This window comes from Limulus polyphemus, unplaced genomic scaffold (assembly GCF_000517525.1).
Source record: "Limulus polyphemus unplaced genomic scaffold, Limulus_polyphemus-2.1.2 Scaffold632, whole genome shotgun sequence".
Taxonomy (NCBI): Eukaryota; Metazoa; Arthropoda; class Merostomata; order Xiphosura; family Limulidae; genus Limulus; species Limulus polyphemus.
Window position 1 is genome coordinate 237,611 of NW_013666242.1, and position 10,558 is coordinate 248,168.

Below are 10,558 nucleotides of genomic sequence, written 5' to 3' on the forward strand. Positions count from 1 at the left end.
ATGACTAGCTGCCTTCTCTCTAGTCTTACACTGCTAAATTAGGGACGGCTAGCGCAGATAGCCCTCGTGTAGCTTTGCGCGAAATTCCAAAACAAACAATTAATCTATTGCAATAATTGCAAAATCTTTATTTTCAACATCATCCTATCATTTCTCGTATCGTTGTAGCATAATGGAAAATTTCTTTTTAGCCAGCATTGGCTTCGAATGAAAGTTCCAGCTGGGTTTGGTTCCATGTGCACTGATTTCTATTTTTTAACACTCGCCAAATACTATGACTTCGACAAAACAAAAAGAATTTTCATGTTTCATCCCTCTCTTTCTTTTTTCTCAACACCAATTTACACGAGTAGAACATAATTTTTCAGCCATTTTGGAACTTATTTTTTTATATGCTATCAAATTTCATAGTAAATCGGAAGACGATGTTTCAAAACAACAACATAGTAACTGTAGAATGAACACTTTTCATTTCTGTTAGAAGCACGTGCGAGATATTTTATGGCGCGTGAGAGAACAAGTCGTTCAACGGTGAAAATAACTCTAGCAGAACGTAAAAGACTCCACAGTTGTCAGACGTGTTTCAGTTTGACCTCACACAATCCATAGTAAACAACGTGATAGAATATATGCTGTGAGCTTCTCTAAATATTTCACAAGTGGCGCTATTTGACTGTGCGGGAAACGACTCTTAAATTACCCAGTGTTACAAAACATATGTCCAGTACTTATTACTTCTAGACCTGGGCCAGCTTTCTTGTTTAATGCGATGGCGCTACAGGAATATAAGTGATTATGTGGGTATATAAGCCCTAACCATACCTCAACCGTTACTCCTGAAGATGGAGTCATAGAACACCTAAACATATGTGAAGTCCTTGTTTTAATAAATATTTATTGTGTAATGATTTTAACGTTGTATTCATTTTAATTGTATATATATATATTTATAGGGATGTAACCACTTAAGATAACATTACATAAATAAAAAATGAATGATAATGCTTTAAAGTATCTTATAAATGAGAAACAATGGTCATGAATCGGTAGCGAGTGCAGAGTCCGAGTCACACTAATATGTGCTCGGAGTCACTTGTGAACCGCTAATATGTGCTCGGAATCACTTGTGAACCACTAATATGTGCTCGGAATCACTTGTGAACCACTAATATGTGCTCGGAGTCACTTGTAACCACTAATATTTGCTCTGTGTTCCATTTAAGCCAATAATATGCGCTCTGATTTGCTCTTGAATCACTAGGAGCAGCTCATGCTCACTAATACTAAGACTGAAGAGTGACTCGTATCCCTATGTTTAGTCATTTGATGTTGCTCATAACAAACTATCCTAGTCATACGAAACTGTAGGAATTTGAGATGAAAAACTGTACTCACTGCTTTTTCTCTAAAATACGAGAAACGTTGTGTGCTAATGTAAAAATGAGAGTAAACAAGTAGTCATTAAGGATGATGGTCAAAAAGAAAATAGTTACAATAAAAATGTTATTTTTGGTGAGAATGATGGTTTTATTGAAAACGGTTCTGATAATAACGATGAAGATGAACCGAGTGTTAAAAGACCCAAAGAAAAGGCATTTTCAATAAAGAAGATGAATGAGAGAGAAAAGAGTCTGAAGTAAAAGCGGTTCCTGAAGATAAATATTAACTTACCCGAGACAATATATGGTTTGAAATATATTTACAAGTTGATAACTGAAGAAGTTAAAAAAAAAGTAAATCTGATATTAATAAGATATCATTTGAGAGACATACGTGAAAGATGCTAAACAAATATGATGCAACGAATCTTTATGAAGTAGAAGAAGAAAAAACATGAGAAGGTTATCTAAAAAGATTAACGTTATACCATCTACTATTATACATGATCCTATCCACAAATGCATCATAACAACCAAACGAACATTAATGGAATAAAATGAACAGAATGAGTTGGAAGCTATCCAAACTACTGTGAAAGAAAAAAAAACCAACAAGAATTGGATTGGAGAAGAAAAAAAAAAGAGAAAAAAGGATTAACTGTGTGTGTTGGGGGGGGGGGTCTAAATGTACCCTGACGTGAGCGAAAGTTTTGTAATTCCCATGGTGTAGTCAATTTGTTTTACCTCTGCGGGTATATAAGCCCCAACCGTTACTCTTGAAGATGGTGTCATAGAACACCTAAACGTATGTAAAGTCTTTTTTTAGGGCAAGTCCCTGTTTTAATTAATATTTAGTGTGTAATGATTTTAACGTCGTATTCCTATTGGTTGTATATAAATATATGTGTGGGTGTGTGTGGGTGTGTTTTACACAAATGTCGTTTTAAATTATTTAGTCGCATCCTATACATTAAAACTAAAAACTAACCACTGTTACATCTGACATGCTTATTATGGAGTCATTTGTCTTCTGTCATTTACTTATACGTGTTGCACAATTCAGTTTATGTGATTAGCTTATATTAAGTAAGTATCTAAGTAGGCATACTTTTTACGTCTCTTTATTGTTACTTTAATTAACAGTATTAGTTAGAATATTTAATATATCTAATATTGTTATTTTAATATTATTATTATACTGTTATTATAGAAATTCATCTGCATTGTTAGCTTAATATGTGTGTATATAGGACTAACATAAATCCCTCTAAATTGCCGATATTTACAAGATATTATTAGGTTTACATCCGAAAATGTCGTTAACAGCAAGAGTATTCATATGATGAAACAATGCATCTAATTTTTATAATAAATACGTAAGAAAAAATATTTTTAATTAACTATACCCATTAACAGGTTGATTTTTAGTTTTTCTCTAAGTAGGTTGCTTGCTCTTGTCTGAAATTAATGTTAATGTAGTTAATATTAATACAATGTTGCGTAAGTAAAAAAATATATATAATTTGTGAGGAACGAGTTAATCGTAATGTGTAAGATTTTATCAACAAACTTAAAAGGCAAGTAGTTCAAAATGGCTACAATCACTAGAAGAGTCACCTTGTCCCACCGCCAGGGTTATGCTTCAATCCTACTAGAGTGCACGATTTTTGAGGAATGATTTAATCTGATTATGTAAATTTTTATCACCGAAATTACAAGGTAAGTAGATCAATTCTGCTTCATGAGCAGCTCTTTAGTAGAGAGTAATTTTTAAAGTATCTTATCAGTAAGTAACAATGGTCAAGAATCAGTAGTGTAGCGTCGAGTTAGAATCACTTGTGAGAACCTAAAGTTTATATTGAAGCTGTTCTGAAAATGGAGGTACATAGTTTCAATGATTTGATTGTTTGTTGTTAATCATAAAGCTACACAACAGTCTATCCGTGCTGTGCCAACCATGGGTATCAAAACCCGGATTTTAGCGTTATAAGCTTTCAGACTTAACGCTGAGCCACTGGATGGTATTTCAACGGAGAAGATGGCTCTGAGAGAAGGCTATGTTAAGTAAAGGTGGTTCTTAAGAAACATATATTGTGGCATGAAGTAGTTAATGGTTTTACATATATTTAAAAGCCATAGATGATGATAATGACAAATAAGCAATGTCTGAAATTATAATAAACTAGTATAAGAAGCATGTGCCTTGAAAGCTGCTAAAAACTAGTATACAACAGATTTCTACCAAGTATGAAAACTTGCGAGAAGATTATCTAAAAGGATTAACATTTTAATAGTAACTTAAATATGTCTTCAAAAATGTATCATAACAACCAAACAAAAATTAATGGATTGAGATAAATATGATAAGTTCGAAAGTATCCAATCTTATGCGAAGAAGAGAGAATATTTGTTAAATCAACTAATTTATCGAAACCGATTAATGCAAAAAAAGTAAGTGCGTTTGAGTCTAAACAGCCCCTGTATAAGCGAACGCTTCGTAAACTTTAGAACCAGAGTTCCTGGTGTGAGATAAAATAAGCTACCTGGTGTGGTCATTTTCTTTTTCCACTGTACTTTGATGACAACAAGCTACCAAAAGTATATTTGAAAAAAAAAATCTGGATGACCATACTAAAATATGATATCTTGAGTTGTCAGTATTTTACCAACCTAAAATCGTCAGACAGTCATAAAGGAGTCTTCATTGACTTTTTATCTAATAAACCTGAAGAGACTTTCCATGAACAATCTGATTTCATCATGGCCAAACCATGGCTGCACCTACTAGAGGATGTCAACTTGTCCACCATGGCTGCTCCATATTTCATCACCAAGACAATACTTCAATTTCATTGGAGTGCATCATCTTTGAGCCCAACCAGATGTGGTGTAAAGATGGCTAAAATGGTTGTACTATTTTTTTGTCAGCCATCATTCGAGATTCCCATGCCTATTATAGGCCTCTATTTTGGGTCAACCGAAGGTGACATTACCTGATCTATATTAATTATCAATGTCAACTAAACGTGATATCGCAGAGGACAATGTCAGTGATCTAACGGGAATACTACTCACCTTGTAAGTTGCTAAGCTCTGGTGTTTGTATTTACAATCAACGTAATGTGATATTTATTTCTCTGTTAACAGATTATAAGACTCTAAGCTTCCAGATTTTTGTCTGTTTCCCTGTTGTCACTTCATATAAGCATACTTATTTTACATTTTTATGCCGTACATTACGCCATTTTTAGAATGTTTTCAATTTGTATTATGAGCAAGTATAAAATATTTACATGCAAGAACATTCTTTAGAGAAGATGATGACTCCATAATTCACCGAGTCAGAGAGACAAGTTTTCAATACTGGGTGTTCCAGAGTATTAATTTATTTTCCGTCTAAACAATTCATAGATGAAAATAATCGAAAAGTTGAAATAATCCAACTAAACTGTTTTCTTGTATTATATCTTCTTTGTTCTTATACACGTGGTCTCACTTTACAAAGTTATTTAATTGGATTACAATGAATAAGACCAATTTTTGCAAAGCTTCAAATTGATCAACACGTTTCCAACCTTCTCTATAACTTCAAATTTTCAACATCACACGATTTGGTTTCATACTTGTTCAGTGCAAGTATATTTTAGAACTTATATTTAAAGAAAACTCATCTTATAACACAACTGATGCAGTTTTTTTCTATTTATGTCATTCTTTTTAGTACTTCCGTACAATTATGTAGCAGCTTCTACCAGAAGAATTGCTAAGAATCTTCACTAAAAATTTCAATTACTAATAATTAGTTTTAATTATGAGTAACAAGCAAACCATAAAAAGTCTTTATGGCCACTTTGCTTTAGGTCATCAGTTGGGTATACTCGCTCTTAGCCATGATTTTTGCCATTGGGAATTTTACCGTAAAATAAATTCATGTTAAAATCTCCATCTCTTTCTTTTTTCTAAATCAAATCGTTATTCTATTTTGATGATTTAATGGCTGGATGTAAAAAAAACTATTCATTAGGTAAAATAAAAAAGGTCAAAGTAACCTCAAGCGATTTTTCACTAAAATTACTACAATTACTAAAATATATAGTTTTAATGATCATTTGGAATTATTATAAAAACTGTAGTTCATCCATCAGATACACTGTTCGTATCATGCCTTCATCATTTCGCCGTATCCTTGAATGTGATCCACTCATGATCTTTCCGATATCGTTAGGGTTATAGGGCTTCTCATTTCTGTACTGAATGTGATCTTTACGCATCCTCGTTTAAAGATGAGAAATGGGCAACAAACAAAAAATTAGATTATTTGCTCTGACATATAATTTTCCCAAGACTTGATATGAAACGTGAAACTGGAGCTCTACAATCAGTTTGGTTATATTAATGAACAGCTATTGAGACTAATGCTCCACATTCGGTTTGATCATCCTAATGAATGAAAATTGAGTTTGATTATAATAACGAATGGAACTTGAAACCAGGCCTGAACATTCAGTTTGATTATACTAATAAAACGAATCTGAAACTAAAGTTCCACATTCAGCTTGATTATACTAATGAATAAAAATCGAAACTATACCCCCCTCCCAGTGGCACATTGGTATTTCTGTGGACTGTATTACTGCTAGAAATCGAGTTTCCGTGGTGGGCAGAGCATAGATAGCCCTTTGTGTTGCTTTGGCTTAATAAGAAACAACAACTTGAAACTACAGCTGTACATTGAGTTTTATTATACTATTGAATGGAAATTGAAACTGGACTTCATATTAAATTTGTTTATTTTAATGAATGGAAATTGAAATTAGAACTCCACATTCAATCTGGTTATACTAATGAATGGAAATTGAAACTAGAACTCCACATTCAATCTGGTTATACTAATGAATGGAAATTGAAACTAGAACTCCACTTTCAGTTTGATTATACCAGTGAATCGAAATTAAAACTTGGAATCAATAAAGCTCATGAGTTGATTGAATATGAGCCTCTAAATCTACTTACTGTATAAACACACACGAAAAAAGCGAACACACACACACGTCCGATACAAAAATGGAAAAGTGCCGTTAAATGATAAATAAGCCAATTTGAGGATACAATCGACGAACGAAATCCTGACAGTAGAATATGATTTATACAGACAAATCACACACATAAAGGCTTGAAAGAGTAGAAAAACAGGTAACAATTTAAAGTGTGCATTGCCATTCCTCCTGTGCTATTACTAAACAACAGGTGAATATTTCGTTTGTATTATCTAATTAGGAAATAGGTCTTCGAGATAAGTCTTTAATTGATGTGCATAAAATACATATAATTGTATTAAATGTTTGTCGTTACAAGTTTTATTCTTCAATTCTCCTATAACTTTGAAACTTTGTTAAAGGCTTACATTTGTGGCATTCAGTAACTCCGCACACTGTTTTTTTTTATTTTCTTTTGTATATGTCCTGTGAAGTTGGACATTAGAGATCCTGTGGATCCCGACTCCCTCGAACATTTTCGGTCCTAGTTTTAAAACCTTAATTAGCTTTTTGGACACCACCGATATCATATAATCTTGTTTTGTTTTTTTCATTACATGAACATTTATACGGAAAGGTTTCAAAGGCTCGTAAATTGACTTAAATTGTGCTGAGACAAAACAAAATATTTTTTGTGGCTAACTCTACAATGTATTTACTGATCAAAAGCTCATTTATGAGCTTTTCATAAGGTGAGATATAATTTGAATATGTTTACACTATAATTAATTTATGTAACAAATCATCATTTGTGAATTTTGATGCTTTTGCCAAGATTAATTGTAGCACGTTATCTAATGTTTATAATTATTCAAATTAATAAAAAAGAAGAAACCCACTCTATCGTTTTAGTCACAATTTGTTACTGAGTTAAAGCAGTTTTGAATAATTCCGTCTCTCACTAGTAACCTTGGACAAGGGCATATCGTAAAAATTCGACAAGGCTTTTTATAGTGGAGGAATGTATGTTACGTTCATGTCGTTTTAAACATGTTTTATTCACCGTAGTGAACCAATATTTATATAGAATGTGAAGATTATATAGCACTAACGATACTAATTCATTCTACTCAATTATTCAGCAGACAAGCCGTTTAAGATATTAAAAATAAATATGAAGCCCAATATATCATTTGACTAACCATTTGTTACTGAATTCACTGGTTTTGGTTAATTCCATCCCTCATCAGAAGCACTGAACAAGGTCAAATGAAAACCAGACAATGCTTCTTATAGAGGTAGAATATATATATTATGTTTATGTTATTTTAGTTGCATTTTTACTCACCAGAATGAATTTATATTTCATACAAGTTTCGAAGAATATGTAGTACTGATGATACTAATTAATTTGTCTAAATTAAAAAACATACTATGTTTAAGATAATTAAATAAATATAAAACTCAATTTATTGCAAAAGAATACCACTAAAAAAACCTGATGAATTTTGTCTTTGTGGTACCAATAACCTTTCCAGAAATGACAATATCAGACGTGAGCCTATCCAACTGGAACTAGACTCTTATCTTAAGACTATTTTCAATGAAGACAGATGTTTTCAACCTCAGTGATTTAATTCAAGTTCTTAGCTGGAGTATAATAAAACCCAATATGCTGTCTTATGCTTTTCATGTCGAGTTTTCGGTAAACTTTCTTATGGCATGACATTTCAACAAGATGGCTATAGAGTAGCCCAAGGCACTAGAAGCTAAGAAAGGCTTTGTTAACAAGCATATCCAAAGCTACCGTCATGCTGAATATATTGTAGCTTGAAACAATTTCAACAAAGATTTCCCTGTAGATATAATGGTCAGTGGAGAATGTTATTACTAGGAACCAAATATGATATTATATATTTGTTACCTGATGCTATCAGTACTTTAGTTTGTCTAAATCTTCCTCTCTAAGGTCACAATGAAAACGTATTATTATCCAATATGGGAGGTTTTCTTCAAGTCGTTGAGTTTATTGCTCATTGGAATCCAGTTCTTATTGAACATCTAAAAAACCCAAAGCTTTTGTTTGTTTGAAGTATAGCACAAAGCTACACAATGGGCTATCTGTGCTCGGACCACCACGGGTATCGAAACCCGGTTTCCAGGGTTGTAAGTCCGCAGACATACCGCTGTGCCACTGGAGAACAACCCAAAGCTATTCCCCATTAATATTCTGGTTACAACTCACCTTCACCTCTAAACTAATTCCCACTGATACCCTGGTTAGTCCTCACCTTCATCTCAAAATAAAATAATTCGTGCCAGTGTTAAGGCTGTTCATGAAGCTGTTGTAACTTTGATAAAAAAAAGGCAAAGTACTATTTCATCTGCCTAGACATAACACATGACTGCAGCAAACAAAACCAGCTTTCTTGTGTTGTTAAATATATCAGTGAAAATTGAGAAGTAAGTACATATTTATTAGATATGGTAGTGTGGCTCTGCTTCAACTTTAGCAGGAATATTCAGTCAACAGCAGAATTATTTTGAAAAGCATGGTCTTTCATTTGACAACCTGTGTACTCTTCCATGTCTGGCCACAGACATGTGGGAAAAATTCAGCTTCAAAGGCATATTTTTTGCACTGCGTTAGACATCGTATAAGTTTAGTGGTTGAGAGCACATGCATAAAAAAACTAACTAATAATAAATATATTTGGAATAATTCAAAAACTATTTTCATTTATTGAAGACAGCAGCAGGAAACATTGTCTTTTCAACAGCAAGTGCAGCTTGAAGGAACTGCCACACTTCAGTCAGTGAGCACAACACGTTGATCAAACAGAGCAAAAAATTTTACCATATTTCTCAGCATAATTACTGCTGTGAAATCTACATTAGAATCTATCGTTCATAATGATAACTTTAACTGTTGAAGCTTCATCCCTCTTGAAAACTTTACACTTTCAATTCTAGGTGAACTTTTGAAATTATGTCATGTGGCTTCCAACTATCTCTAAAGCGAGGATATGAACATTGTAACGGTAACATCTCACGTTGAAGTGTTACTTTCAGAATTTGAAGATTTAGAAAATGAGAAAACTTTTGAGCAGCGTTTTGCAACATCTGAAAAAACAGCAGCCAGTAACGTTGCTACTTACTCAGATCCTTGCACTAAAAAGGTTTTCTGTACATTTGGTCCACATTTTAAAACACAGGTCACAAAGGTCACATTCTCTTGGGAAGTATTGGATTTGATGCTAAATGTTCTAAAATTTTATTTTCTGAAAACATGTTGCTGGTAATGATATCTATTAATTTTTAGTGCATTCAGATGAAGATAAAGGCCTATATTTCAAGCCTTGGCCGCCTTTTATAGGCGACAAGAACGGTAAACTTCTGGTGTCTGAATATAAGCTGTTTGCTAGATCGGTTTCAGAAGTAATTCATGATATGTGTTTTCATATGGTCAAACAACAACTCACATGGATGTATTTGATCTCTCTTTTTCACTAACTCTGCCAATCACATCTTGTTCTTACAATCACTCCTCCTCTATGTTAAAGCTTGTCAAAAGCAAGTTCTATATCACCATGGTAGAGCAGCAGCTAAGTAACTTGATTCTAACTCTACCAATCACATCTTGTTCTTACAGTCACTCCTCCTCTATGTTAAAGCTTGTCAAAAGCAAGTTCTATATCACCATGGTAGAGCAGCAGCTAAGTAACTTGATTCTAACTCTACCAACCACATCTTGTTCTTACAATCACTCCTCCTCTATGTTAAAGCTTTTCAAGAGCAAGTTCTGTACCACCATGGTAAAGCAGTAGCTAAGTGACGTGATGGTGCTGTCGGTTAAGTCAGAACGAGTGAAGTCGATCACATTAGATGCTCTTCAAGGTCGTTTCTGGGATAATGCTGCTGTTCGCCAACGAGGAAGAGAGTTGTTAACTTGTCCGTTTTATAATATTTCCATTGCACATACTAAGTGCACGTGCTAAATGTGATCTAATCAAAAGCACCTAAGGTGTGAAGAAAGGTGCGGCCAAAAAAAGGGCTCAGCGTGCGACTTAAAGCACTGAAATCAAAATAGGCAACCAAACTGGTAGCTACACTTATAGCACTGATAAGAATTTTACAGCAAATATTTATTCATTAGTTAGCCAGGCGTTTTTTTATTGTTCATCTTTGGTGGATAAAATAAAA